At 36.9% G+C, this 8,476-nt stretch overlaps 1 non-coding gene across 1 annotated transcript; it reads right to left on the reverse strand.

The window, feature by feature from the left end:
• Positions 1-2,972: 2,972 nt before the first annotated feature.
• On the reverse strand, positions 2,973-3,080 carry LOC112820472 (U6 spliceosomal RNA). Its single transcript, XR_003207144.1, has one exon. It is a non-coding gene; the product is annotated as a U6 spliceosomal RNA (small nuclear RNA).
• Positions 3,081-8,476: the final 5,396 nt, after the last annotated feature.

Consider the following 8,476-nt stretch of genomic DNA (forward strand, 5'->3'; position numbering starts at 1 on the left):
GTGTGTGTGTGTGTGTGTGTGTGTGTGTGTGTGTGTGTGTATACCACATCTTCTTTATCCATTCATCTGTCGATGGACATCTTGGCTCTTTCCATAGTTTGGCTATTGTGGACATTGCTGCTATAAACATCGAGGTGCACATACCCCTTCGGATCCCTGCATTTGTATCTTTGGGGTAAATACCCAGTAGTGCAATTGCTGGGTCATAGGGCAACTTTATTTTCAACTTTTTGAGGAACCTCCATACTGTTTTGCAGAGTGGCTGCACCAGCTTTCATTCCCACCAACAGTGTAGGAGGGTTCCCCTTTCTCCACATCCTCACTAACATTTTTCATTTCCTGACTTGTTAATTTTAGCCATTCTGACTGGTGTGAGGTGGTATCTCATGGAGGTTTTGATTTGGATTTCCCTGATGCTGAGTGATGTTGAGCATTTTTTCATGTGTCTGTTGGCCATTTGGATGTCTTCTTTGGAAAATTGTCTGTTCATGTCTTCTCCCCATTTCGTGATTGGATCAACCCTCATTAAGATTTAAAATAGTGTTTTTACAAACACTTTTCAAATAGACAAAGGATCTAAAAAATGCTTTATTGTGTGTTACACGACAAGTACTTTTAAGACTCTAAGTGTGGCTTGTCCTACTGCAGACTTTCAAAGAGCACAAAGTAGAGATAAGCATATTTGAATATACTTGTGCATGTGCCACTTTCTAATAAGAATGGATTGTATATCAAAACATAAGAAATCAACAGTTTTAAAAAGGATTAGACCAACTTGAAAGTATCAGAGAAAGTGAAAAGTGAAAAGAAGCCCTTGGATCTTCAAATTACTATAGGAAGAAAGTAACACAGTTGCAAACACTATGGAAAATAATAATTCAGAGGGCAAAACAGCCAAAAATGCAGAACCAAGATTCATGGAGAAAAACATATGAAGGGAACTGGCACATATTTCCAGCTGGATTTCAGAATTGCTGTGGGCAAGTGTCTCCTATGTGTCCTTTTCTTCTTCTGTGTATATATGGAGAATATATGGTGGTTTTGCCATTCCTGTCTCCTCACCATTGTATGTTGGAGGTGGTGGTAGAAGGCACATATCTTGTCTCTTTAGTTCACAGGTTTTCAGATTGAGAGGAATGATATTCAAGGAATTATATCCAAGGAATTGCACCTGAGGGTGCTCATCTGAACTGGAACATGACTTAGTTATGGATACCTCAAACCTCAGACTGATTCTCTAATGAGAAAAGATTTAGGAGTCTTGGGATAGGTGATGTGGCTATATTTTCATGTGAAATGATGTCATTGTGAGATTGGCAGATTATATATTTTAAAGATGGTCATAAATATATCTCTTCTTATGTGGTGACTTTGACATTCTTCCCTTCAATAAGTGGAGTTTATATCTTATATCCCTGCTCTTGAGTCTGGGAAACCTGGAGGTGATGATGGAAATGACTATATGTGTCTGCCTACACTAGGTAATAATAGCAGTGTAACTTTTGCCCTGCAGGCTGGAACAATTGTGCTGTAATCCTAAACTGCTTCCTAAACTATCCAATGTTTTGAAAGGCTTCCATGTTGTAAGGACACCCAGTTTAGTTCAGACAGAGACCCTAGGACTACATGAAGAGAATGAGATATCAGCCATTCCTCAGCTGCTTTTGCATACCTCCACCCTACCTGCTACTATTTCATCACCAGCCACTATCTGGGTATGATCTCATGAGTTATCTTGACAGAACCATGAATCGAGCCCTTTCCGAGTTCTTGATGCACAGAAACTAGGAGATATGAAAAATATTTGTTTTTTTTTTTAAGATTTTATTTATTTATTTATTTGAGAGAGAGAATGAGAGAGAGAGAGAGAGAGAGCATGAGAGGGGGGAGGGTCAGAGGGAGAAGCAGACTCCCCGCTGAGCAGGGAGCCTGATGCAGGACTCGATTCCGGGACTCCAGGATCATGACCTGAGCTGAAGGCAGTCGATTAACCAACTGAGCCACCCAGGCGCCCCTATATTTGGGGTAATTTTAAGCCACTAAGTTTGGGTGATTTTCTATGCAGATGTAGGTAACAAGAACCCCTAGCCAGTCAAATTTTTATTTCAGATGTTTTGGGTTTTATTTCTACAAGTTTTATTTGATTCTTTAATATGTATACTCTATTTCCGTCATTATGTTTGTGTTTTTCTTTAGGTCCTTGAGCATGTTTATAGCTATTTTAATATCTTGTGTTATTCTTCCATTATTTCTGTCATCTGCATCAGTTTTTATTGACTGATTATTTCTGGGTTATGAGTCACATTTTCCTACTTCTTTGTGTATTTAATAATTTTGGGGTTGGGTATTGGACATTGTAAGTTTTATTTTGGAGTTTTCTTTTTTATCCTTTAAAGACTGTTGAAGTTTGTTTTGACCAGTAATTTATTTATTTGCAAATTAATTTGTAAACCTTTAGAGGTCTCCCTTGAATACCCCAGGTATTTATTTCTTTGCACTCTGGATGATCAGATTTTAAACATCTCTTATCCCAACATGTGATTATTTAGGAATTATTCAGTACCACCCTCTACCCATCCAACCCAGTACTGGTTCTCTTCCTAGCCCCTAGGAGTTTCATTCTAGGCATCCCATGCTTTATGTTTAACAACTGATTCAAAGAAAGCTTTACAAAAATTTATGGAACTCTTGTGTTTAGCTAGCTCCTAGCTTGTACTTTGCCCCTCAAATTCCAGCCCCTTTTATGTGTGTGTCTGACTGAACACAGACAGGCTGCTATCGTCTGTTTCCATTAGCTCTTCCTGCATCACGATATGGAAGGTGCCTCCTTAAGGAAGCTGGGCTGGTTTTAAGACTCCAGTTATTTCCTTCTCTTAGGAATAACAGTCCTGTGCTGCTATTTTTCAGTTGGGAAATCCTGTGTTTGAAAACACATGTTTCATGTATTTTGTCCTATTTTCTCATTCTTTTTTTTAAATACAGAATGCCTCATGAGTTTGTGTGTCATCCTTGCATGGGAGCCATGCTAATCTTCCCTTGTATCGTTCCAATTTTAGTATATGTGCTGCTGAAGCAAGCACCTATTTTCTCATTCTTTATTGTAGGAGACCCAGTTACTCCATCAGAGTGGAAGTGATGTCCTCGAGTCTCCGTAAAACTAATTTTTTAAAACTAATTCTCTAAATTATCACCCACCGTTTTCCCCCCATGATGTGTTCTAATTTAATTTTTGTAACTTTATCTTCCAATGTGGCACATCAGCCTGGTCATCCTTCTAGTCTATCTAGTGTTTTCTTTAAAGACCACATTTTCCAAGTTTACTGTTTCTGTTTTATTTTTGGCATTTCCTTTAAAATCCCCTTGTTATTTTATAGATTCTATTTCTTTTTCTTTAGAAGTTTAAATCATAAAGTCCTAATCATCTTTAAATTTTTAGCTATTTTCTTGTTTGTGTTGTCTCATAGTAGTGGATTCTCATGTGTTTTGTAGATTTTTCCTGTGGATGTCAAATAGGCGTTTTCTTCTTTGAAAATCTGTTATACCTGTGTCTTAGGTTAAGCAGTTGTCCTTGTAGAATATTTTGATTTTGTTTTGGCCGGGGTCATGTGGACTGGTTAAAGACCAGTTTTATATTAGTTTCTCAGTTTGAGTTTAACAGGTTAATTTTATTTGGGACCCAGTACTTCTATGTGCATAATGCCTGGTTTTCTAATATCCATATTACTTAAAAAAATTAATGTTGTTTTTTTTTTCTTCTTTTCCAGTCAAGATTTGGGACTGATAACTTACTTTGGCTGTGCCCACTCTGTGTCTGTGCCAGTAGGGGCAAAGTTTTGTTCCTATTTTCGATGAACAGCTTATGTCAGGGTTTCTCTTTTGTCAGGCTCTCTGACATGTAAACAAACAAGCAAACAAAATCTGTTATAGTGCTTCATCAAGAACAGGTCTGACTGCCTTAAGTTCATTCCTAAAATAGGTGCCTAAACCTCAAATTGTATGTCCATGTCCAATATATTCATGTGGTATTTGTATGTTAGAATTAAGAAGGAAGTCTTGTCTTGTGGCTTTAATCTGACATCTTGAGCAGAAGTTGTAATATCAATACGTTATCTCTCCTCTTCTTTGTCAAAGTAACTTATATTTGTGAATACTATTAGATAATCAGCCAAATACAATTTTCTTTTATTATGTAGGTTGTTTGATATGTTACATTAGTAATATATTAAACGATACTCTTGTTTATGATTTTGAAATTGTTGTATTTAAAAATATTTTAATATTTTAGTATATACCAGAAATTATCCTAGGTGACCTAGGGGGAACATAAACAATGGGGTTCACCAGGCCTTCCGACCATGGAGAGCATTCTGAAGGACTCCTACAGACACTCAAGGGCTGGTTCCTTTAAATTCTAGTTGCCCTTTTAAATCGCAGCTAGGTTTTTTTTTTTTTTTTTTTTATGCCCCACGGCAGACAAATCTGCTCCTAGTCTCTCAGTACTATTTCTCCCCACTGCAGTTCACACTCTCCCGAACTGGGGTTCCTGTGGTTACCCTGTCTTCATCTCTTGCTGTTCCAATGTGGTTCCTTTACCCTTTGGGGTGCAGATGCTATTCAGTAAGTCCTCAGTTCTTCTTAAGTAGGAATTGCTCTATATGTAGGCATCCATTCAGTGTGTTCGAGGAAGAGGTGAGTTCATGGTCTTTCTGCATCGCCATCTTGGACCCTCTCCTATTCATTAAATTATAAAAATGCCCTATATACATATATTTGTATATATATTTGCCATATATATATGCATATGTCCTATATTTCTGAAAAATTCTATGAATTCTGTTAGGATTTTAAAAAGCCTTGAAAGAGATGACATTTAAATTATATTATGGACTATAATATTTACAGATAATATGATTTGTGGGTTCTGTTTCAATATAATATAGAAGTTGGTGGAGTATCAATTTAAAAAGATTGACCATAAGTTGTTCATTTTTGATCCTGGATGATAACTACATAGGAGTATATTATACTATTCTCTCTACTTTTTAAAGGATAAAAGTTTTCCATTAAAATGTTTTAAAAATATTATATCTTTTCAAACTTTTTAAGCAGCATAAAATTATGGCATTCCATGAATTCTTTTATTATATAAAGATATGTACTTTGCATTTAAAAATTTAAACTCACTATGTATTGCTAAAGTTGTGCTATTTAAAGCAGAAAATTTCAAAATTGCATCTAAATAGAAAACAAAACTATTGAAAAGCTAATAAACCCTAAGCAGGAGCCTCATTACACAACAGGGCCTTATTATCAATTCCATTTATTGTTAATGACATACACTTGGAGCAATGGTTCTAACTGAAGCTTAATTTGAAGACAAAACAGCAAACTTCTTAGGCCTTTTTTTTCTTTTGTAGTAAGTTTCTCAATGTGAAATTTGATAAAATGCAAAGAGTATTTTATTGTTGGAATCCAATATTCACCCAGAATATATCCTTTTTGAACGAACAATATAGAAAGATAATTGGGGGGAAGTAAAAGTTATGTGGAATGTATGTTGAATGCTTTCTCAAATCAGTGTAGCTAGTACTAAATCCAGATTACACTAATATTAAAAACATAATGTCATTTGTTACCTCTGAATGCCTTTTGGCACACAGTACAAGGACCACAGCTGGGCCTTTAGCTTGTTATTGATGTGTTTAATGAAGCCATCCTTTTGTATTGTTAGTTGTCCTTTTTAAAACAAAAGTGTTTTTCCTGAATAATTTGACTATCTTTTTGATATTTTTCAACTTCTTCAATCAGTTATTTTCCAGGCAATATTAATCAAGCAGAAAGATATCATTTTTGAACATGGATACTAACCTTTTATAGAATCATTTTAACTAGGAAAAAAGCATGATATTGTATTCTCCTAAGATTCACTAGATTGGCTTGAAAGTAAACTACAGTTAAAAGAATCCTGCTTTCTCTAAAGCAGACTGTTTACACCCAGGGAAATTTTTATGTCCCTTGTGGTTGAAGGCACTGTGGAGCCAGCTTGAGTTATTAAAGAAGATTGTAAACCGTAACTATTGCTAAGATCTATTCAGGTCTGTTCCTCAAAACATCTTGGTACAAACTAAAGGACATGAAGTCTGGCTTCATTTCTTTGATAGAGTATATTTCTACTACATCAAATACATGTCTGTATACTGAGCGAGGGAGTTACCCTGTATGTGTGTCTCAGTAGTCTCTATACCCTGTCCACTAAAGGTCTTCCCTCTATATAGAAGAAGAGGAAGAAGTCAGTTTTCTTTTATTTAATGATGACCTCTATCAATTTGCATTTTGGAAACTAATAAACAACAATAAGACTTTGGATATTAAAATACTTCTTATCTCTAACTGGAGATAAGATATGGCCTACTATATTTCTGGAGTGGAACCACTTAGCCTGAAGGTAATACATGCTTTTTTTCGTTTCTTTTTGATAAGAAAGAGTCACTTCCCTTTGATTTAAGTTCTCATAAAGTAAGTAATATATTTTATGATTAATTTTAGCTCCTAATCATATGCATATTGAATAAGAGATTCAGAAAAGACTGAGAAAATAACTATGTACCTTTACTTACATTTAATAGTCAGTATGATTTATGCATTCAACACATTTTTTTTTTTAAGATTTTATTTATTTATTTGACAGAGAGAGACACAGCAAGGGAGGGAACACAAGCAGGGGGAGTGGGAGAGGGAGAAGCAGGCTTCCCGCTGAGTGGGGAGCCTGATGCGGGGCTCGATTCCAGGACCCTGGGATCATGTCCTGAGCCAAAGGCAGACGCTTAATGCCTGAGCCCCCCGGCCCCCCCCCATTTGGTTGTTTTTTTTTTTTTTTTTTTAATGAATCTTGTGGAAATATATTGGCAGGATAGCTATCATTTTAGATCATCTTTTTATATTCTAAATTTAAAGACAACATAGACACTTGTTTCTGCCTAGGCCCCACTTCTAGGCCCTACTGTCTGCTTCAATCGCTGTAAAGTCAATTAGGTGAGCAAAGACTTTAGTTTTGCTTAAATGCAATCTTACTTTGTCTTCTCTAGAGCCTATTTCTTGTACCTCTGCAATTTGTGAGGTCTTTGGGAAATTACTGGGACTCATTTTGAGCCACCCAAATTTCAGGGGGCATTAACACCTTTGGAACCATCCTTGACCAATGAGGACAGGGATACAGTGCATAAAATGTCTTCTTGATGTGGTTTTGGAATATAGATGAGGTTCAGTGGGGTGAGGTCTGGAGCCGACGACTGAGAAAGAATTCTTGAGATGTCTTTGTTGCAAAATGGTGGTTTATTAAAACACGGAGACAGGACCCATGGGCAGAAAAAGCTGCAGCACTGCGGTCTTGAGGAGTGGTGATTATATACTCAGGAGTTGGGGGAAGTAAGGAAAAGGGAGGTTTCAAAAGGACTTTGATATGCTAAAGAGGCCTGACTTACAAGATACCTACAAGATACCAGAGGCCTTGCCATTGTCATTATTAAGGTTGTTTTCCCCTCTAGCAAGGCATTAACATTAAGACAGTTGGGAGATTCCTGGAAGAATATCACACATGTCCCACCCAAGAGTAGGGGGTAAAGGGTAGTTGCAAGGTGTCAGCTTATGCTTTGTCTTCAGCCAGCCTTCTGCTCCCTCATCATTCTTCTGTGTCCCATGGGAAGACAGATCTGATGGTATTGCCCTGTCAACACGAGCCACCTATAAAGGTGCTAGCCCAGTAATTCACTCTACTGGCTTTCCAGCTCTTTGGTTCATAGTGCCTTAGCGCCTCATCTCCCAACACCGCAAAATTTTGCTCCCTGAGACAATAATTCCAAATAAACCTCTGTCTCAGACTTTGATAAACTAAGTTTTTAATCTGGCACAAATTGCTTGAGGTCAAATCCTGACTGTTTCATAGCAGTTGTTACCTTATGGTGTTATTTAACTTCTCTAAGCCCTCCATTTTCTTATATGTAAAACAGGAATTGTGCATTCCACAGCAATATTATAAAGGTTAAAATTACATAATTATGTAAATTATTTAGAATATGTTTTGCCTGTGGGACTCACTATAGAAGCATGTGATTTTATTGTTTCATACGTGTTAATCTAATTAAAAAGTAATTATTTTAGGAATTTTACAGTCACCCAAATTATTTGTGGCAGACTATATAATGACTTTTAATAGTTTTTTTTTTCTTTTTACTTAATATAAATGCTAGTCTATATACTCTGGGTTCACTGTCTTTCATAAAAGAGTTTACTTTTATTAAAATTCGGTTATTGGAGCACCTGTGTGGCTCAGTCGGTTAAGCATCTGCCTTTGGCTCAGGTCATGATCCCAGGGTGCTGGGACTGAGCCCTGCGGCCGGCTCCCTGCTCATCAGGGAGTCTGCTTCTCCCTCTGCCCCTCCTCTGCTCATGTGCATGCCCACACTCCCCTCACCCTGTG

This window comes from Callorhinus ursinus, unplaced genomic scaffold (genome assembly GCF_003265705.2).
Source record: "Callorhinus ursinus isolate GAN/ISIS: 27379988/994484 unplaced genomic scaffold, GSC_fseal_2.0 scaffold3, whole genome shotgun sequence".
NCBI lineage: Eukaryota > Metazoa > Chordata > Mammalia > Carnivora > Otariidae > Callorhinus > Callorhinus ursinus.